At 33.8% G+C, this 24,147-nt stretch overlaps 1 non-coding gene across 1 annotated transcript; it reads right to left on the bottom strand.

Moving 5' to 3' along the window:
• Positions 1 to 9,501: 9,501 nt before the first annotated feature.
• LOC114394293 lies at positions 9,502 to 9,603 on the bottom strand. The gene has a single exon (XR_003662699.1). It is a non-coding gene; the product is annotated as a small nucleolar RNA R71 (small nucleolar RNA).
• Between the last annotated feature and the right edge of the window lie 14,544 nt (positions 9,604 to 24,147).

Below are 24,147 nucleotides of genomic sequence, written 5' to 3'. Positions count from 1 at the left end.
AGCTTAACGCTTTTACCTCAATAAGTGACATCATGTTTTGGTTCTCACCTCCAGAACCTCTTGACCCACTTCCATTACCTGTAAGCAAACATTTTGTTCTGGAGTAGGCTTGTCTTCAACAAACAAATCGAAATCAATTTTCTGATCTTTAAAACCCATCTCCAACTTCTTTCTACCCATATCAACTATGCAGCTTATAGTTAAGATGAATGGCCTTCCCAATATTACAGGAATGTCAGTATCTTCACAGATATCCATTACCACAAAGTCTGCCGGGAAGATAAAATGTTTCACTCTGACCAAAACATCTTCAATTACTCCATATGGTCTGGTAATGGAGCAGTCAGCAAGTTGTAAAGTCATCCTAGTGGGCATGATCTCCAACTCTCCCAACCTTCTGGACATGGAGAGTGGCATTAAATTAATGCTGGCTCCCAGGTTAATAAGAGTCTTTCCCACGGTGACTTCTCCAATTGAACAAGGAATAGTTACACTCCCAGGGTCTTTATGCTTGGGTGGAAGGATCTTTTGAATCACAGCACTACAATTTCCTTCCACTATGATGTTTTCCTGGTGAATATACATATGTTTCCTTGTTAACATATCCTTCAAGAATTTGGAGTAGAGTGGCATTTGCTATAAAGCTTCTCCAAATGTCATGCAGTTTCCTAAAAATATCCAAAAATCTCGCCAAATGATGGTCCTTCTATTTCTTGGAAGGTACCACAGGATATGGTACTTCCTTACCTTCATTCACAACTTTATCACTTCTACTCTTCTCTTCATTTTCATTTTTTTCAATTTTTTACTTTCTTTTTCTTTTTCTTGGTCATTAAATTCTTTTTTCTTGACCATTATTTGTTTCTCTTTTTATTGATTGCTTTCACCTCTCACATCATTTCTCTTGCCCTCAATACCTTTCTTTTCAACAACTTTCTTCTTATGCACAACATTCTCCTCATCCTCAGCCTCCACAAACCTTTTACTCCTTGTCATCACAGTTTTGCATTCCTCCTTGGGATTCTTTTCTGTATTTGCCACAAAACTGTTGGATGACTTGTCAGCCATCTGCTTGGCCAATTGTCCCACCTGGACCTCAAGGTTCTTCAGTGCTGACTCAGTGCTTTTATGATTTGACATTGTTACCTACATAAACTGAGTCAAAGTCTCCTCCAGCTCAGTATTCCTCTGAAAGATGTTGGGCCCTTGTTGGATTGGTTGTTCGAAGGTCCACCCTGGTCTTTGTTGAACTGATTACTCGAGTGCAACCTCCACTGTCCTTGTTGATTATAAGGACCTTGCTGGAAGCCTGAAAATCCTCCTTGAGTATACCCTTGTCGTTATTGATTTCCCATATAATGAATTTCTTGTGTGTTTTCTTCAACAAGAATACATTGGCCTGTTTCATGAGCCTCACCACAGATGGTACAACCTATAATATGCAAAACAGAAGAATATGAAGGTTGACCAATAGACAGTTTAGTTGGCAACTTACCAAGTGTTTCTGTTAGAATCTCAAGTTGCTTAGAAAGTAACTTATTCTGTGCCAATAAAGCATCATGTGATGATAGTTGTAACAAGCTTTTCTTTGTGGGTTAATGGGTTCTGTCGCGCAGAATGGCGTGATCACTGGCTGACATATTCTCAATTAGCTCAGTTGCTTCTTTCGGGGTCTTCAGCTTTATTTTTCCCCCTACAGAAGCATCTAGCGGTTGCTTGGTTTGTGGTCATCCCATCTATGAACATATTCAATTGGATTGGCTCTAAAAACCCATGGGTGGGAGTTCTTCTCAATAAACCTCTAAACCTCTCCAATGCTTCACTCAGAGATTCATCAGAGAACTGATGAAATAAAGAGATTGCAGCTTTCCCTTCCGCAGTCTTGGACTCTGGGAAGTATTTCTTTAGAAACTTTTCAATAACTTATTCCCAGGTTTTCAGACTGTTACCCTTAAACGAGTGAAGCCACCTCTTGTCCTCTCCTGCCAATGAGAATGAGAATAGACTGAGTCTTATACCTTCATCTGGCACACCAGCAATCTTAACAGTGTTGCATATTTCAATGAACGTTGCCAAATGTGCATAGGGGTCTTCATTAGGTAATCCTTGGAATAAATTTCCTTGTATTAAATGAATCAAAGAATACGGGTAGTTGATGTTGTGAGCTTGCACTTTAAGACGTGCAATGCTAATAAAGAATTACGGCACTGAGCTGCTTGAATAATCCTTAAGGGTGATCCTCTGGTGTTGCTCGTCTGCCATGATAGTGGCTTCAGGAAATTGAGTAGCGGATTCCCTTGATGATGGTGAATCAGGTGACAATGAATCAGAAAAATGAGTTTCTTCCTCAAGAATGGATGCGACTGTTCTGTCTTGCAGAAGTTTCCTTCTACTCTCATCCCAGTTCCTTCTCAATGTAGCTTCAATTTCTAAGTCCAGAGGAACTAAATTGCCTGTGGGAGATCTATGCATATAAAATACTAACAGACACAGCGGTTATCCAATTCAATAAGAGAAGATAAATATGAATAGAAAAAAATATTCACAGATAATCAAAGAATAACGAATAAAGAATAGACACCTAAAACTGAACTAACTTTCCAAATAAAAAGAGGTTCCCTGGCAACGGTGCCAAAAACTTGTTCGCTTCCAGCAAGTGCACCGAATCGCGTAAGTAGTATAAAACGGTAAGAATCGAGTACGAACTCTCGGGGAACTTGTGTTACTTGGTAAAGCTATTGTTGGATCAAGTGGCCTCGGAATAATTAAGAAATGGGGGGTTGAATTAATTATTAATGTACCTTGACTAATTAAAACTTATCCTTCTTAATGTTACTAGATTTAATTATGCTTTTACTACCAAGTTAAGAAAGTAAAGAACAGTAATTTAAACTTAATCAAAAGTAAAAGCGATAATTAAAAGTGCACAGCGTAAATTAAAAAGTGTAGGGAAGAAGAAAACAAACACAAGAATTTTATACTGGTTCGGCAACAACCCGTGCCTACATCCAATCCCCAAGCAACCTGCAGTCCTTGAGATTGCTTTCAACCTTGTAAAAACCTTTACAAGCAAAGATCCACAAGGGATGTACCCTCCCTTGTTCTCTTTGAACAACCAAGTGGATGTACCCTCCACTTGAACAGATCCACAAGAGATGTACCCTTTCTTGTTCTCAGTTACAACAACCCAAGTAGATGTACCCTCTACTTTTACCGCAAAGGATGTATCCTCCAATGTGTTAAGACAAAGAATTCTTAGGCAGTTGGTCCTTTGAATCTTTGTAAGGGGAAACAAAAGATATCTCAGGCGGTTAGTCCTTTGAAATTTTTTGTTTAAGGGAAAGGGAAGAATCAAAAGAATTCTGAGACTGTGTCCTTTTGAATTCTCTTGGAAAGGGAGAAGGGAGACATAAAAGAATTCAGGCAGTTAGTCATTTGTTCTTTTGGAAAAGGGAGAAGAGAGACACAAAAAGAATTCAGGCGATTAGTCCTTGTTGAATTCTTTTTGGCAAACAGAGAAGGGAATGGAAAGATATAGCACACTTTTATTTTCTGCAGAAGAACAAGATTTGGAAAACAGAAAACTTAGAAAGCTTTTTGGCAAAGGAAGAAGAAGAAGAAAGATAAGTAGGAAAGAATTGTAAAGGTTTAAAGGTTTCTCAAAAGTTGTTCAAGAAGTTCTAAAAAGTTCTTAAAAGTTATTAAAATGCAAGTCAAGGTCTTGCTTTTATAGACTCTTCATGTCTGGTCAAGAAAACCATTGGAATAGTTATAACCTTGAAAAAATCTTGAGAAAACCATTGGAAGAGTTATAACCTTGAAAAAATCTTGAGAAAACCATTGGAAGAGTTACATCTCTTGACTTTTTATTCAAAACTTGTCACTGGTAATCGATTACCATAACCATGTAATCGATTACACAAAGCATTTTATGAAAAGATGTGACTCTTCACAATTGAATTTGAATTTCAACGTTCAGATACACTGGTAATCGATTACCAATATATTGTAATCGATTACACCATTTAGAAATCATTTGGAACGTTGCAAATTTAGTTAAAACTTTTTGAAATCAAATTCTATCACTGGTGATCGATTACAGGAAACTGGTAATCGATTACCAGAGAGTAAATACTCCGGTAACTTAGAAAAATTTGAGAAAACTTTTCTTGTAAAACAAAATTGTGCTATGTTTGGTTTTTGAAAAATCTTTTTCAATACTTCCCTTGTGAAGTCTTGACTTGTTGCTTCTTGGTTTCTTCTCTTGAATCTTGAATTCATCTTCTCTTGAATCTTGATTCTTCTTGATGTCTTTTCTTTAATCTTGATCTTGAACTTGTTGACTCAATCTTGACATCATTCTTTTGGGCTTTTTGTCATCATCAAAATTATTTTATTCATCATCATGAAGCTTGCTTCTACATCTATTTCATTAAATAGTGTCTAGTGTGAAAAGAGATGTGTTTACTATGAACAGGTGTGTAAACTAACTATTAAAAGGAAAAATCACGTGAGAAATGATGCGTAAAATCAAGTAGACGACACGTTGTTCTTCCTAATAGGTGCCTGATGTTAGAAGGATAGTCTCTACTTAACAATGCTCATGTGTTCTATGATGTCTCCTGAAATGCTAAACCCCGATTCCTCATGATAGTCTAGCCTAATCCTAATCAAGCATCATCCGTAGATTCATCTTGTTGGACTAAACTCGGCCAGGACCGCATTAAGACAAACAAACTACAACTAGGGTACCGTACCCCGATTCCTCGTGACAATACGACAAACTAGCCCTGTCCTATCAAGTTCTAAGAACCAGACCAGTTTCCACTGTTGAATGATCCTAAAAACACATGCATCTACGTGATAAAGGCAAAAGCATGATAAAATGAAGTTCTGATAGCACAGTGAACACACAAAACATAATTAAATAGATAAAAAGATATTTACATCAAGTACCTACAAAGAAGTTCCAACAGAGGATTTAGCTTTCCATAACTTGGAAGCTTCCTTTACAACAAAGAGAAGAGAATGAAAGATTGCAAAAATACAAGTAGTGGGGATGTCTCTTCCACCTCTAGGACCTCACAATCACTCACAAACTCATCTCAAGCTCTCAAGACAGCTTCCTCTTCCAACTCTGGTCTCTGCAGATCTTCACACAACAAAATCTCTCAAACTCTCTGGAACTTGGACCTTTCTCTCTCTAGAACTCTCTAGACATGCAGAAGCTTCAAGAAAAGGCCAAACTCCCCTCAAAAATCTGATTTCAGGCTAAAATAGGTGGCCTTGTTTGTGCTTGTGCGCATAGCGCAATTCTAAACCGCTTAGCGCGCATTAGTGGATTTCGGCTTAGCGCGGCTTTTCTCGCTCAGCGGATGGACTAAAGCGGTGCGCTTAGCAGGATGGCCCTTCGCTCAGTGAATATGCACAGCTCATCCTTCTTCCAGATTCTTCCTCGCGCTCAGCCGAGAAGTGTTACGCTCAGCATATGGCTCGCTAAGCCCGAAGATTGGCTTAGCGAGATGGTGAAAATCAGCACTTCAAAACTTGTCTAATTAACCTGAAATTGAGAGAAAAATGCTTATTAAGGACACAAAACGGAAGTACTAAGTATTTATTACCTATCTTTAACAAAAAGTAATTACAACACTACAAAATACCCATAAATTGGAGGAGTTTGATACAATTTACACAAGTTTTATACACAAAAGTTAGTTGTATTCACCGACTAACACATGTGTGCATAGAACAAACAAAAAATTCTAATTATGCATGTAATAGGTAAGCAGCCACACACCAAACACAAAAGCATAGAGAAAAGGGGTAAATAAATATGGACAAAACAAGAACATAAAAGAGAAAAGGAAAACTAAACAAAGAAAAGGTCATGATAAACATTGCACACAAACTAAATGACTTAACTCTCTAAAGAAAAGTCCCCAGTAGAGTCGCCAATTGTCACAACCTACCCTTCGGTGGGAGGGCGAGGCGAGATGGAAATGTGTGTCTTCCAAAAAGGGAAAATGCACAGGAGTCGCAACCAATGTTTATTCAAGAAAATGTTAGAAAAACCAAAGAGAGGTCTGCAAATTTTGAAAACAAGGGTTTGGGAGTTGTTTACGCAGGGGGAAGGTATTAGCACCTCACACGCCTGTCACAAGGGATGATAGTCTTTAATCGAGTGTGCACAATGTGACTTCAAAATTATTTATTTTCCTTTTTTGTATTTTTACTTCTTTTTGGGGTCAACAAGGGTGTTGCCCTTGCTCCTACGTATCCTCAGGTGCGATTAGGAATTCAAACCTACGTAGTTGTTTAAGTCGAGAAAATTGTGTGTAAAGTTGATTTTAGGCTATTAAAAGATTCATTTTAAATAACAAGCAAAAAGAGCTCGTTAAGGCGTTGGACCTTGAACGATCTCGAGTGACTTTAATGGAGAAAAATTGAGTTATATGTTAATTTTATCTTGGTTTTGTTCATTAATTTCCAATCTCTTTGAAAAGATTATTTATGGCACAAATGATCGGTTGAAATTTACTTTACCAGAAGAAAAGAGATTACTGATGATAGAAGAAGGAGATGAAGATGCACAAAACAACAAAGAAGACCCCTAAGGGTGCATAGATCGTATCCAAATCCTTAAAACAAATACTAACCAGATGACGAACGAAGAACACCGAACGAAGAACGATGTAGAAGTCGATTACGATCGCAATTTGGTAGCGCCTCGGTCTCGTTTTTCTTTTTTTCTTCTTCTCTCTAATTTCTCTCCAATTTCTCTAAACACTAAAGGTCCAACCCCTTCCTCAGCCTCCCTCACGCCTATTTATAGGAAATGAGGGCACTTGGTGGACTTGGAGCTCATCCAAGCGATCTGTTGCTGCGCCTTGAAGTAACTTGGCTCGCCCATGCGAGTTGGTTACTTCATCCCTAAGCCATTTGGGGGCCCAGGTGAGCCAGAGGCTAGCCTGGGCAAGCCAGGGCCTAGAAAAATGCCTGAAATGACCTTTTTTCCCCTCCCCTTGGGTATTTTTCGCATCCTTGACCAAAACATCAAATGATCTTTCGTCTTGCACGGTAATTGGTGTCGAACAGCTCAATTCAGCTAACGAGAATTGAAATATCCATGAATGATAGTCCCCAGACGAAATTAGGGCTTGACAATGTGGTCATCTCTAATTACCAGCATAGCGGCATATTTTTCATATAATACTTTTTTTACTTTTCGTCTTCCCACTCTGCTGACAAATGCATCCCTGAAAGATGAAAATACAAAATTTAGTCCCCGAAAGTGTAAAAAGTGCAACAAATATATCCAGACGTTAATAGTAGATTGTGACTAATTAATATAATTTGGAAAAATTTATAATGATTAGTTACAATCTACTATTTTAAATCAAATTAATTTATTCAAAATTAATTATAAACAAGGCCAAACAAGCTTAAATGTATTGAAATATTTAACATAATTGCCCACCAAATGGTCATTAAAATAACATTCCTAAGGCAATTATCAATGCTCCTGAAGGTGAGCATCCTAGTCGTCCAAGCAAGTATCGACACAAGCCTCCAAGCTATCTGGCCGCTAAAGAAGAGGTTGCATATCAAAGTCTGGCAGTGGCGACCCAAAGTGTTAAGGATGATCTGGATGGGGGTGCAGCTATTGGGTTGGCTCGTCATGCTATATGAGGACATACCCTTACCCTAGCGACGACGGAGTTCCATGGAGATCGGCATGGTTTTGTCAATGGGCTTAGGTAAAAACCCATCATGGATGGCTTCCATGAAGTTGAAGTTTATGGCTAGTCTGGTAATTAGTGAGCTGACAACTATATTGCATGGTTGGTCCAAGGTACTCTGAGCCCAATGAACCTACAGTGCCTGATGAATAGGAGTCCAGTATTAGCTTTCCTTCTATGATACATATATTTCAAAGGAATATATCCTTTAAGGTGAGTGCCCTTATGCTCTTTTTATGACCATGAATAGATTTGACAATCCATTTGTGTAATACTGTGAGAACTAGAACTTGGAATTAGTTGCCTTAGATGCGCTAAGAATGAACATGTGTTAGCCAATGAGGTCTATCCAGAGATCCATCGCATGATACTGATGCTTCAGGGGGCTTCTTTAGTGCCCCCTAACACTCGACTGTCAGAATGGTATCAACTGTCTCAAATCCTATGGCAATGTTGCAGTCTTTTAGTGTTGCAAGCCTCTTCTTACTTATAAGTGTCATATTTTAGTTATTTTTGGGATTAGAAAAAAGGAGAGAAACCAAAGAACGAAGAACAGCGTGAAAGAAAAGAGAGAAGAGAGAAAAAGAGAAGTTGGAGCTATAGAGATCGACATTGAAGTGACTGTGGATCGCATCCTTCATCATTTCTTCTGTTGATCTTGTGCTCCATACCATGATCTGCTAGTTTCATCATAGGATTGGATGTAATCTTCGTACCCTGATATATTTAGTTTGATATTTTATATATATGAATCTTCTCTACTCATTACTAGTGACTTCATTCTGTTTGTGATGCTTGATACTATTTGATCACTAGTTTCATTAAATTGGATTTTAATTTTGACTAAAAAGTACTCTTAGAATTTGAACTGAATAAATTCACTCTTAACTCATGAAATTTTGATTAAATCTGTTGTACATATTTATTGAACTGTTTACTTTTGTTTGGAGAAACTTAGTAACCCAAGTCTATGTGGAGATGATCTCTTTTATAAAATTTGTAACCTACAATGACATTAGTACGCTTACCAAAAGTCTAACAAGCTTCTGGCACCATTGCCAAGGACTTGAGTGGCTCACTCAGTTCTTTCGAATTTAAGTTTTTTAGTTTTATAGGCCATTTTCCATACTTTTGTTGTTTTCTTATTTTTATATAAATTCTCTATTTTTATATTTTATTTTCGCTTACCTCGGTGCTTATGGTTTATTGTAGTTTGTTCTTTTTCCTTATGTAAGGTAAAGTTCACGCAGATAAATTGCTATTTGATCTGTAAATTGCCAAGATTGAAAGGAAGAATAGGAAGAAAAAGAAACAAGCAATTACTAAGCCACCGAGTGAATCTTCTTCCATTGATTCTCCTTCATCAGAAAAGCCACTTGTAATTGATATTATGGCTAATAGAGAAGGAGAAGGCAATAGACCACCAAGGAAGACTCTTGGTGACTATGCTTATCAACAAGGACCAAAGCATTTCAACAGCATAATCATTCCTCCTTTCACCAACAAGGTTATGAAGTTGAAGCCAGCGTTGCTCAGTTTGATTGCTTCACATCCATTTGTCTAGCTTCATGGAGCTATGCAGTACCATGGGAGCTTCTGACGAAGATGTTGAATCTATCTACCTCAGAGCTTTTTCATTCTCCTTGACAGGTAAAGCAAAGACATGACTCCAATCACATCCAAACAAAAGTCTCAACACTTGGGAAAAAGTGGAGGAAAAGTTCGTTGCAAGATTCTCTCCTTCGTCCAAATTCATTAGTATAAAATCAGTCATTGCTATATTTTCCCAAGGGTATGACAAATCTTTCTGTGAGACATGGGAGAGATTCAAATCTTTACTGAGGAGATGCCCAAACCATGGTTTTGATGATGTTGCACAACTACATATTTTCGATAGTGGTTTGAGACCTCAGACAAATATGATTCTTAATGCCTTAGCTGGAGGTACTATGATGTCCAAGAGCCCTAAGGAAGCAGTTGTAATCATCGAGTCCATTGTAGCCAATGATTATCAGAATCACCATGATGGGGCTTTAATTCAAAGGAAAGGTATAATGGAGCTGGATACTCAAAATGCAATTCTAGCTCAAAATAAACCCTTGACTCAACAAATATAAACCTTAACAAAACAGAAAGTCCAACTTCCTTAACAATTTCAACAAGGTGGATAACAAAATGCACCAAGCCCATCAAGTTCAACAAGTTCTGAGATGTGATTTTTGTGGTGGTGACCATCAAAATGGCCATTGTTCAGCACTTGGTGATTGCTAATAGAAGGAGAAGGCCCATTATTTGCAGAATCAAGCCAGACCTCAACATAACTTTCAAGGAAATTATTAAGGCTACAGAGGTGGCTCAGGTTCAAATCAGCCTTATGGCTGGAGGCAACAAAATAATAATACATATTTTGTTCCCACTAACCCTTCTTTGGCATGTCCTTCTAATAACTCTTATGCAAGTCCTTCAAATAGGGGTCCACAACAACAACAACAAGCTCAGTCTGATAAAATGTAAAAAATGGAAGATACTCTAACTCATTTTATGCAAATGTCCATCACAAAGCAGAAGAACATTGATGCTTTCGTTAAAAATCTTGAAGTTCGGGTTGGACAACTTGCAAAACAATTGTCTGAGCATGGAAGTGGATATTTTTCAACAAACACACAAGTTAACCCAAAGGAACCAAGGGAGTATTTTAGAGTGAATGTCTTGGATGAAGTGATTTTTTACTCCAAGAGGTTGATTCAAAGAAAACATTTTTTAGAGAAAACATTGACTGAAGCATTTTAGGAGATAAGTGAATTTAAATAAAATGAGAGTTCAGATTGTCTCCAACAGCTAGATGCTTTCAAGGAAATTCCTTACCACCAATCTCTCTTTGAAGAATTGATAGAGGAAAAGAAGAATGAAGAATAAAAAAGGGAGTTGAAAGCATTACCTCCACATTTGAAATATGTTTTTCTTGCAAGTGATTCACAGAAACCAATTATCGCTAATTCAAGTCTTTCTGAAGAAGAAAAGAAACTGGTGAAAATTTTGAAGGAGAACATAAAAGTCATTGGCTCACCACTATTTTCCAATTGCAGGAAGCCTAAGCCATAACATGGGCGTTTAGCTAAAAAGACGTTAAAGAAGCGTTCCTGGGAGGCAACCCAATGTTTCTAAACTTTGTCTTAAATTGTGTTGCCTGAATCTTATGTCTTATGTTTCTCAATTATATTTCTGAGCTTTACTATTGAGTCTTTATTGGAGAATTCTGCTTTTGAATGTATATGTTTCAATTTGTATGTTGAGTTATAGTTTTAAATAATTTTATGTTTAGTGTGAAACTATGTTTTAAATATTCTAGTGTTTGTGTCATGTTTTTACATGTTATCTATTTTTGAATGTGTTCGTGATTTTGACTGGTTTATGTGTGCACTTTGATATGTGTACACAAAGGTTTTCCTTTTTTTGGTAGTACACATTAGTGAATAATTTTGTTCTGTCAGCATAGTTGTAGAATATATATAACTCTTTTTGGACTTAAACGAAAAAAATTTCTTGGACATAACATGTTTTGAAAAGAATCAATAGTCAATGATTTTGAAACTTGTTTTTGAATTGGATCAGAACACAAAAAAGTGATCTTTGGAAACATTGAGAATGAAAAACAATGAATGGCTTTACCAAATACCAAATGAATTCGGATGTTTATGCATGGACTTGATAAAGAACAACTTTCAAAACACTAATTTGATTTGAACATGGAAAGAAGCCTTAAGCCATAGTGACCATATGCAACCATAAATTTTATATTGACTATCCTTATTGATATGTTCTATAGTTGATTTTGCATGAATTTCTCATTGTCATAATTGTTGGATCAAGTGGCCTCGGAATAATTAAGAAATGGGGGGTTGAATTAATTATTAATGTACCTTGACTAATTAAAACTTATCCTTCTTAATGTTACTAGATTCAATTAAGACTTTACTACTAAGTTATGTAACTTAAACAAAAGTAAAGCGTAAAAGTAAAGTGCACAGCAGAAATTAAAAAGTGTAGGGAAGAAGAAGACAAACACAAGAATTTTATACTGGTTCGGCAACAACCCGTGCCTACATCCAGTCCCCAAGCAACCTGCAGTCCTTGAGATTTCTTTCAACCTTGTAAAAAACCTTTACAAGCAAAGATCCACAAGGGATGTACCCTCCCTTGTTCCCTTTAAACAACCAAGTGGATGTACCCTCCACTTGAACTGATCCACAAGAGATGTACCATTTCTTGTTCTCAGTTACAACAACCCAAGTAGATGTACCCTCTACTTGTACCACAAAGGATGTACCCTCCAATGTGTTAAGATAAAGGATTCTTAGGCGGTTAGTCCTTTGAATCTTTGTAAAGGGGAAACAAAAGAATTCTCAGGCGGTTATTCCTTTGAAATCTTTTGTTTAAGGGAAAGGGAAGAATCAAAAGAATTTTCAGACTATGTCCTTTTGAATTCTCTTGAAAGGGAGAAGGGAGACACAAAAGAATTCAGGCAGTTAGTCCTTTGTTCTTTTGGAATAGGGAAAAGAGAGACACAAAAAGAATTTAGGCGATTAGTCCTTGTTGAATTTTTTTTGGCAAAGGGAGAAGAGAAAGAAAAGGATGAATAGCACAAGTTTTTGAACAAACAACTTTTCTTGAAAGAAAAAGTTTTGAACAAAAACTTTTAGAAAGATGAAGAGAAGATGAATCAGAAAAAATTTGTGGAAAGAGTTGAATGATGTTGAGAGAGAAGATTGAAAGATAGATTTCTTGATTGTTATTAAAATTCATGTCATGGTCACATATTTATAATCTCTTGATGACTTAAGTCAAAGTTTGTGACTCTTGGCACTTTGTTTTAAAACTAGTCACTTAGAAAAGTTGTGACTTTTGAAAGAATCTTCAGAAACAAGTCACTTGAAGAATTGTGACTTTTGGAAATGTATTTTTCGAAAACAGTCACTGGTAATCGATTACCATTAAGGTGTAATCGATTACACATCAACAGATGTGACTCTTCATTTTGAATTTTGAAAATCTTAACGTTTTAAAAACACTGGTAATCGATTACTACATTCTGGTAATCGATTACCAGAGAGTAAAACTCTTTGGTAATGATTTTGTGAAAACTTCTTGTGCTACCCAATGTTTTGAAAAACTTTTTTAATACTTATCTTGATTGATTCTTCTCTTGATTATTGAATCTTGATTCTTGAAACTTCATTCTTGAAAACTTCATTCTTGAATCTTTGGAATTTGCTTGACTCTTGATTCTTTGGCACCATCAATATAACCTTGGAAGGCATTGCTTCCACAATAACATATGATGCATGGATATGATTTAGGCATTCTTTCTTTCTTTCTTTCTTGTACATTTTAAGCCACTAGCCAAAAAGCTATCCCAATGTATATTGTTTTACCATTTGCAAGCCTTTTGAGTCAAACACTTGATAATTTGTTGGAACACTAACCTAGGATAAATTTTTCTTACCTTACCTTAGGTTAGGAGAGCAAATGTGTTTTGTTGGGGATTTCTATCATTTGGTGGCTAATGTGATGTAAATACTTTGTATTTAAATGTTATTATTCAAGTAAAATAAATTTTTAGTTATTGTATATAAAAAAAGAGAGAGAGAGAGAGAGAGAGAAAAGAAAAGAAAAAGGAAAAGGAAACAAGTTCTTTATGAATAAATAAATGTATGAATTATGTAAATTATGTTTTAAATTGTACTAAGTTGTTGTAAATTTTATAAGTTAGGATTTTCATATATGAAGTATTGATAACTTGGTTGAAAATGGAAGGGATAGGAAGTGATGATTCATTTGAGTTGCTAGTTTGTTTTTATTTTTGCTCTCCTATTCTCAAGGTATTTTTGAATATCCAGAAAAATCAAGATTACTTTCAAGCCAGACCCAACCCTAAAAGTCCTAACGATCCATGATGATTATGTACTTTATCTTGATTTGATGGGAAATGAATTGCAAAATTGATTTATGATGTATCAGTGTTGGAATTGAGATGAAACACTTTCCTATGTGACAATTATACACTTTTGAGGTTTTCCTCTATTTGAGTGAATCAGGTGTTTTCTTTTATGTTCTTTAGAAAAAAATGCGAATTGATCTTAATCTCATTTGGTTTTCTGAATTTCATCTTTGTGCTTTCATTTCTCATTGTTGAGTGCTTGAAAAGTGTTGTTCTGATCATTTTAGAGGTTGATTCTTTGCAAATCATGTTCATAGTTTTTGGTGTAGAAATATTGAAACATTTTTATATTATACTCATACTATTGTTATTTGTAGTTTTCTTCTTGTACTTTGCTTGAGGACAAACAAGATTCTAGGTTGGGGGGAGTTGATAAGTGTCATATTTTAGTTATTTTTGGGATTAGAATGTTAGCACTTATCTTTTGATTTTAATAGTTCTTCTTTAAACTTCCCTTAATTCTAGTTGTTTTATATATTATACATTTATAAATATTTTTGTTTAAATATGGAAGATTCATCTATACATCTCTTATCTTTTGATGGTTATTTCTTGGAACCAGAAATAAAGCCCAGATGAAGAGTGTTGAGGGTCATTATGAAGAGATTGAGGGTGAACTCGCCTAGGCTAGCCATCACTCACCTAGGCTAGTGACAATCCTTCAACATGAAGTTATGAACTTGCTTGGGCTAGCCATCACTCACCTGGGTGCGTGACATAGCTTCAACATGAAGGAAGCAACTCGCTTGGGCGAGTTGCTCTGGAACCTCTTGGATTAAAAAGATAAAAATCATGTAGCAGAGGAAAAAAGAAGGAAAGAAACCATAGAACGAAGAACAATGTGAAAGAAAAGAGAAAAAGAGAAGCCAAAGTTGCTAAGATCAACATCAAAGTGATCATGAAGTGATCGTGGATCGCATCCTTCATCGTTTCTTCTGTTGATCTTGTGCTCCATACCATGATCATCTAGTTTCTCTGCAAAATTAGATGTAATCTTCGTACACTAATGTATCTATTTTGATATTTTATATATATGAATCTTCTCTACTCATTGCCTCATTACTGGTGATTTCATTTTGTTCGTAATGCTTGAATTTATTTGATCACTAGTTTCATAAAATTGGATTTTAAGTTTGACTGGAAAGTACTCTTAGAATTTGAACTGAATGAATTCACTCCTTATGTTACATTGCTAGGAATAGACCATAACGTTTTGATTGAGAATAGCACGAGATTATGATTGTAATGCTTGAATGTTTATTTCATATGCGAGGAATTGATATTCGATAAATATTCTTAGGATTCTCGAATGCGAGGGATCGATTCGGGGTGATCTAACGTGTGCATCAAAGATGTTAGAAAATGATTCATATGTATTAATCTTATTTACATACTGAAGATATGAATGAAGAATCCAATCCTACACTTCTCTTGAGTTAATTCAATCCATTTTATTTGTTTTCATAATTTTATGTATTTACGTCATTACGCTATTTCCGCTCCATATAACGTACTGGAGTGTCACAGTGAGAAGGTTGTGCTTAAGGTTGCAGAAGAGGTGGTGGTGGTGGTGCTCATTGAACTGTAGCAGGTGAATGGGAGGAGGAAAAAGAATCACTAGGTGATCTTTGGGCTCAAGATCCTGCTATTGTTAGCCTGAGGAGGGTTGGTACGCGAAGCTAGGTTTCGGCCTCCACGACCTCCCCTTTCTATGCATGAGATAGCTTGATACGCTTCCCTCAGACTCAGGATGTGCCTTCACTTGTCATGACTACAAGAGAAAGAGTCGTTACAAGAAAAATGAAAAAGGGTTAGATGTTAAGAGAAAAGTGAAAAAGAGAAGGAAATGATCACTTTGAGGACTATGACCGTGGTAGGAAAAACCACGGTTGTTGTCAATAGAATTACAACCCTGGTGATAAGAACCACAACTTTGGTAAGGATATCCATGACCATGGTGAGAATAACAACAATTGTGGTTGCGGAGCAGCATTGATTATTTTTTTAATTTTTCATGATTTAGATGTAGAAATTGGCAAAAAAAAATGTAAATGGATGTATAATGTTGTATAGTAACAATGTATGTACATAAATTTATGAAAAAGTACTTCGAAGGTGGAAAATTGGAAAAGGAAAGAAGAACATGAGCAAGAAGACCACAAGTGTGGTTCTATCAGTTCACTCCAGAGTTTTTATACCTCACCCGGTGACCATGACCATGGTGTGCCCCACCCGGTGTATATGCTAAGATGAACATTTTTAATTACATTTAGTTGGTATTCTTGTATTTATAGTGGTTACTGACAGGGCATCTCTTGCCAACTGTCAAGTTCTTAATCACGTTAGGAATCCCATTCTTCTAATGAAGTCATAATGGTGGTTCTACCCTCATAATAGTTTCATGCCTTAAGTCGGGTTTACTTAAGTTACCGACTTAGGATAATCTTTTATGTTTAGTTGATATTGACCTCTAAACAAGGTGGTTGCACGCTTTTAGTTTTCAAATGCAATTTTCAAAACAAAACATGTTTGACAAAAAAAATAAGTGGTTTTTAACTCATTTTCAAAACACTTATATATTTATTTCCAAAATCAAGAAAAAGTGTTTTAAGAATTTGGTTTTTAATTTTTAGAAAAACAAACTATTCCTACATTTGAAAATGACACTTTCTATTGTCACCACCACCACCAACGTCAACACCACTACCACCATTGTTGCCACCACCATTATATTGACACTGCTACAATCACTATCAATATCACATCCACTACTGTCAGTATCACGGGCACTGTGACCATTACCAGCACCGACATTATTACCGTTGTCGTCACAACTATCACCATGTTATCATCATCATCATCACCATTGTTATCCCAACACATAAAAATACTCTTAAAATAATTTTAATAGGATATGAAACTTTCAAAATAAATTTATTTTGAAACTAAAAATTAGAAAAACAAAATTAAAACTAACCAATTTTTAAGAACTGGATTTAGTTATTTATTTTTAAACTAAAACTAAAAGATAGTTATTATTTTTAAAAAAAAAATTGAAATCAAAACTAAACACCTCCTCACCCAACCGAAACTTATCTTTTAAGTGGCGAACAATTTTTTTTTGTTTTTTGTTGCTTTGGACCAACTTTTTTGCTAGTTTTTTTTTTTCACAGGTGTGATCTTTAACAATAATTTTTGGTCTAACACTTAGTATAAGTGTTGCTAAATTTTTTTGGTAACATTTAAAAAATGTCGCTAAATATAAATAAATGTTACTAATATATTTTAGCGAGATTTTATCAAATATGTTGTGCAAAACGCACTTAATCTAAATTCCTGATATATGTCTTTGATTTTTATGAATAAAAGAAAATGCATAAATATATTTTTTTATTTTTAGTACTTGTCATTTATTAAGTTAAATTATAACTTGATACTCTTTATTGGTTTATCATATCATTATTTAATTAATAATGTGAATTTTGTTAATTTATCACATCATTGTTTAACGAAATAAAATTAATTGTAAATACCAAAAATAAAAGTTTAAAAATGACATTTAGTTAAAAAAATAAATAGTAAACTTAAAAAGAAATAAATTATACGTATGAAAAATATATTTAAAAAAAAAACTATACCTGATTTGATTTCATGCACGCGTCACCCTGCTATTTCATAACCATGGTCATTCCACTCCTCGGTTCCGTGGTGCACTTCGATAAATTTGTCCCAAATGGGTGGTGGTCCTCACTCCTGAGACGCTGAGACAACACCGTGACATTTTATTTTTTTATTATATTATCAGTATAAAGTAGTTTTTATTTAAAAAATATTAATCTTTGTTATAAAGGAATGCATAGCATAAAAGGTGATAGATATTTTTTTAACATAATTTATATCATATATAAAGATTAATCAAAATTTTAATTTTAAATCATTTGATTAAGAAACCCATATTATGATTTTTATCAATTATTTGTTGGGTTCAGCTTATATGACATCTGATCCAAAATAAGACAACTGATATTATTGCGAGGACAGATCCATCGCTATCTACGAAGTCTGATTTCTGCACATGTGCTTATCTTGTTGCACTTGAATTCATCTCATATCTTGGCATTCAGTATTTTAAAAATTAAAAAGCCACCGTGGTCCTTTCTTAGTTGTCTTCTTTCCACCCCTTGGACTTGGAGCCCCAACCCCTTCGTAGACACTCGTCAAACACGGCAACGTTTTCCATATTCTATTGAAAGTTTGAGAATCGATTCTCCATGCACATGGGTGAGGACAACTGAGAAAGAGACTAACCAGCTGAAAATTAAAAATAAAAATGCTTCTGCAATTTTTCTAGAGTTATGAAATAATTTAAGAGAAAACGATCTATATGTATCATCAGTTTAAAGTGTTTTTATACTTTTATTCAACTAGAAATTAATATATTTTTTATTTATAAGAATTAAACACAATACTAAGATATATCACTTTTAATTAATTGAATTACATTCCACGGATGTATGTAACTATGAAAGTTAATTGATTTTTACATTAATTCTATTAAAAGTCATTACTACCATAAATTCTCATTAATTGATTATATAATGTTTTTTACACTAATCAAATTCATTACTAAATTTTAATATATCTAAATAATTAACGAACGGGTTTGGATATAATTTTTAATTACAAACTTGGTCCCTCGTAATTTCAAAACCGATGTTTACCAATTTGTTATGCTTCTAACAAATTTGGTCCCTCCATAGAAAAAAGGAAACAAATTTGGTACCTCATAATTCTTGGCTTAAAATATGTTTCCATATCTATAATATATTTATTTTTTAATTTACTATTTAATTTTTTTATTTTATTATCTAACATTTTTTCAAACTTTTTACTTTTAATACTTTTTGTTAGTCTACTTCAAATAAATAATACGTGACAAGTTAACAAAATATCATCATTTATTAAACAATAAAATAACAGGACAATAAAAAAATATATTAACACTCAATTGACTCATATTAATGCAAAATATCAAAACTAAATATTTAAAAATTGTTAGGTAGTACAATAGAAAAAATTATTTTATGGGAATAAATTAAATATATATATATATATATATATATATATATATATTATTAAACATATAAAAATATATTTAAGTTTAATTCTAGTGTTTTCTTTTTTTCTTTTTCTATCATAAGTTCACGTTAAGAACAAAAACACCCCTTGATAAAATGATATAAGGGGATTCTTTTTACAAACTATTTATCCCAAAGGGTCTGTTTTCAAACAATTGCCGGAGGGAGACTATTTTTCTAGGATTCCGCCAACAGGAATGACAAAACCCTTATTTCACCATCACTGTTGGCGGGATACCCCAAAGGATTACGCCAACACCAGAAGCGAAATACATGCATGTGGGTTACGCCAACAGCACTGGCGAGAAATACCCATGCATGCATCATTCACCCATGCACCCTACCCCATGCTTGCCACGCCACAGCATGGGTTATGCCAATATGGGTGGCGGAATACCCATGCTTGTGATTACGCTAGTCCCTCTGGCGGGATAGTATGATCCATGTGGTTCCGCTAGTCCCTCTGGCGAAATATATGTTATATATATGAGAAAGTTAGAGAGAAAAACGCAATACAACAAATTGTGTGTTTTTATACCTAAGTTGGGTAAAATTTTCTTCAAAAACTCATCTACCTTCAACTTTTGTAATTTTTAGGTATGTTTTGTGCTATCTTAATTTTTTAATTTCTCACATTTTGTCATTTTAATATACGCGCTATCTTTATTTTTAAATTTCTGATAATCATTTATAATTTTTTTTAAGATTTAATATTAAGTCTTTTTAGATTTAGATTATTTAATTTTTAAGGGATTAAAATTGATACCAGTTAATTTTTTGTTAATTTTCGGTATGTCTCACATTTTAATATTGGTTGTATATGTTAGTTTTAAATCCTCATATGATTTACAAATTATTTTTTGATATGTCTCTTATTTTAATATTGGTGGTATATTTCATTTTAAAATGATGACATAATTTATATATTTTTTTTCGAATGAACTTTTAATCTATAGTATTTATTAGATTTAGATTATTTAATTGAAAATTTGTTATTTTTTGGTATGTCTCCCATTTTAATATAGGTGGTAATTTTTTTAAAATCCTCACATCATTTATATATATATATATATATATATATATATATATATATATATATATATATATATATATATATATATTTAGAATTAACTTATAATATGTAGTATATTATTTTTTAGATTTAGAGTATTTAATTTTGAAGTTATTAAAATTGCTTCGGAGTTGAATTTTTGTTAGTATAATTAATTATTTATAAATTTTTTTGTAAGTATATTTTGGTATAAGATGAATTTTGTTAGTCTTATATTTCAATGGAAGGGTATATGAAGAGAATGACGGTATAATGAAAAAAAGTACAAAGCCTATTTTTTATAACATTAAAATTAAATTTGATATATTTTTATTAAAAATTAAATTTGATAAATGATATATTTTTGTTATTCACCAATCACCAGAAGAAGAAAAAAGTATACTTCTATTTTGACATTCATGTTCTTGCCCGTAGGAATTTATTATCACATTAAAATTAAAATTTGAATAGATAAAAAAAATTAAACGGACAATATTTAAAACTTCGAGTCAATTACTTAAAAAGAAAAAAGACATAATGATTCAATGACAATGAAAAAAATATTTTGTATGGTTAGTTCATGGTCTTTAAACTCATTACTAAAACAAGCAAATCAAGATTCGTGTATGCCTAAATAGCAACTTAAATATTATTTTTTTAGGCAGATTTTTTTCTTCATATTTCAAGGTAACAGTAAATTCAAAATTATTCAACATTTAAAAACTGAGACAATTACTTAAAAAGAAAAAAGACATGATTTGTGATTCAATGAAAATGAAAAAAATATTCTATATTGTTAGATCATGGTCTTTAAACTCATTACTAAAACAAGCAAATCAAGACTCGCGTATGCCCAAGTTGCAACTTAATTTTTTTTTTTTGGTAAATACTTAAATGTGAAATGCTCTTTAGTACAAACATATTTACTTAAAATCTGAACAAATGTAATTTCCCACTAACGCTTATTTTATATTTCAAAATTAGTACGAGCATTGCACATTGTATCTAGCCAGTATGACTGGCGGAAACAATGGAAAAAGTACAAAGTCTATCCCACTACCTCGAATGGCGGAACCAATGGAAGGGATCTTGCCAGTTTGACTGGCGGAACCAAGCATGGATGGATGGCGTTGATGGATGATGGGATGAATGGCATGGGGTATCTCACTAGTGGGATTGGCGAAACCCTTTGGGTTGATTTACGCTAACACCACTAGCAGAACCATGCATGCATGGGAATTTATGCAAGCAAGGGTTCCGCCAGTCCAAGTGGTGGAACACCTTTAAAAAACAGACCCTCTTCGACAATTGTTTAAAAACAGACCCTGTGGGATAAATAGATTGTAAAAGGAACCCGCTTACGTCATTTTGCCACACCCCTCTCTGCTTCCTCTCAACAATAAATTCTATTTAATAATACAAAGCAGAAAAAAGAAAGAAATGTAACTAAAAATTGTCCATTCGTGACAATATTACAACATGAAAATTTAAAAATTTAAGGAAAATAGCAAAATGAAAATTTGAAAATTTAAGGAAAAGCTTATGGTTGAAGTTAGTTGCTTTTGATCAGCCTTAATATAAATTTTATATTCTCAATTAAAGAATATTAATCCTAAGCCAACATGAACTCGTCTACCCCTATACCTATTAATTTGGTCAAATGTGAAGGAAACATAAACATAAACTGATGGAGCTCATCTAGAGGTAGGGGTCTTCATGTCATACAATCTAACAAAAATGAGTAAAATTCAAATAAAAAATTAAGAAACAAATAATTATATTAAAAAAAATGCAAAAAAGTAATTATTTTATTATTGAAATAGACTAAATTTCATATCTAATTTTGAAAACTTGAGGATATTTTTGACAAAAGAAGTTGAAAGCAACACAATTAGCTTATGGTTGAGAGTTAAAGGATGTTAAGATAGCTTGTTGAATTATAAGTGTTTGGAAAAATTATTTATTGAAATAAATGTTATGTAAAATGAAAATCACAAACTAGGATTGACCTTGGGCATGTGTGTGTGTGTGTGTGTGATTTGTTAAAATTGTTGAGTAAAAAATTCTTTGTGTTTTAATTATGACAAAACTTTTGAATACAAATCATAAACCTTATGAGTTATGTTTATTGATGAGTTTGCTTAAGTATATCAAGAAAAGACTCAAAGAACAACAATTGAAGTAAACTCATGACTATCATGAGTCACCCAGAAATGATGATAGGCTTAAAAGCTCAAAAGAAGACTCAAAGTATCCTTAGTTATATATTACAATGAGCTCAACATGCTTATTGGATGAAGAGAAAACTTCAAGCTAAGAAAAAGAATCAACAACTAAAGGACAAGAAGACAATTGCTCTAGATGGAACAATTATGAGCAATTATGAAGAACAACATTGTTGCAACAAACTTGAAATGGAATTTCATAAGCAAAATGAGTTCATTCTGGACATCGTATCTGGAGTTCCATTAATGAAATTAGCATGTTCTTGATGGCTATGGAAATCTTGAAGAAAGAACTTCAACTATTATGAACAAGTCATGGTCTGAAACTGTTGAATCCACATCCATGATTTTAATTACCACAAACCATTAGCAATGCAAATTGTAAGGATGGTGGATTTTATGTGATGACTAACATTATGTTCAAGTGTTTAAGTGTTAAACTTATTAAGAAGCATACATGTTCATGCATTTTGAGGTGCTCAAAATGATGTTCAGAGCTGTTGTCTCAACATCTGTCAAGAGTAAAGAACTTAGAAGATTCATTGAAGCCCATCTGCATGATAAATAATGCTTCCCTCTTAGTACTTGATTTTAGCAAAGTACAAGACAACAAGGCCATACATAGAAGACTCATCAAAGGCTATAAAGAGAGCATCAAGCATCAAAATAATGCTACATTAGAGTCTTCATTAGAATGATGAAGATCTTGACTCTGAAGATCGAACTTTAGAATTTTTATTTTCTACACCTCAAATAGAGCATTTCACCTTTCATTTGCTTCCACTCACTCTGAAGGCACATAAGAAAGTGGATGATAACTTCATTAGAACATGCAATCAATTTGAAAGCTAAATTTTTCCATTGGAAGAAATGATGTGGAACATTAGAGTGGAAGATTGAAGACATTGCACAACCTAACCTTAGATAGGACACTAACACACCAATAATTATTCTTCACTTTTCTTTTATGAAGAAATCTACTTCATAATGTTTTGTGCTATGAAGATGTGTTAAGATTGATGAAGTTTTGCCACTTCAAAATGACCCTGTGAACTTCATCAAAAGGATCTACTTCAAGTATGAATCATTTTCTCAGCTAACATTAGAATCACCATTTTGATTTTAGTTTAGAATTGTCATCAAAAAGGTTCCTCATAATGACCTTGTTAACTGTCATGACATGACAACTATCATCTTTGTCTGCTTCCTTTAGAAGTTTGTAGTTGGTATTTTATCTCTTCAGTTGGCATCAAAGCTTAACTCTTAGGGTTAAGCACACTTGACAACGTGAGAGGAAGATCTTGGAAGAAGTGATGACTACACAAGCTCCAACAATGTTCATACCTGAAGATGAGGAACATGTTGTCAACTTGTGTCTCATGACAAATTTTGACAAACAAGAGGTATTTGACTCTGAAAGTGTTTTAGATTATTCAAATCATAAAGAGTTAGAAGAAGCTTTTGACAACTTACTCAATGACACTCTTATATAAGCATTGTACATAATTTGAGATCAGATCATTTGAGATTTGTTTCATTGATATGATCAATATTTCTTTATCTTTTATCTTTATTATTTTATTGTTATTATTATTATTATTATTATTTAATATAAATATAACCACCATTTCTCTTTCTTTTTATTTTAACTAAAAGGCTTACGTGAATAAATCCAATTACCATTCATGTACAAGGTCTGGGGATGAACCCCATCTGGATGCCTATCGCCTTGATTATGTTAAACAGTCATGTTGTAATCGTATTTGGCTGAGTTGCTTGCCATGTAGGCATAAAGGCCATATTTCATTGGACCAACGGTGTTAATCCCACCTAAATTATCCCAATCAGATGTGGAGAATCAAGATTAATTACCTGCTCGACACTTCATGGTTTCTAGGCACTAAAGAAGCAGAATTGTTTTCCAACATGCATCTTTCTTTCTTCCAAATCCTTGGATTGCTACATTTCGTTCTACACCAAAGGTTTGACTATTTTG

Source organism: Glycine soja, chromosome 17 (genome assembly GCF_004193775.1).
Source record: "Glycine soja cultivar W05 chromosome 17, ASM419377v2, whole genome shotgun sequence".
NCBI classification, from domain to species: domain Eukaryota; kingdom Viridiplantae; phylum Streptophyta; class Magnoliopsida; order Fabales; family Fabaceae; genus Glycine; species Glycine soja.
Note: the sequence above shows the minus strand (reverse complement) of the source record. Positions and strands in the feature narration are given on the sequence as shown.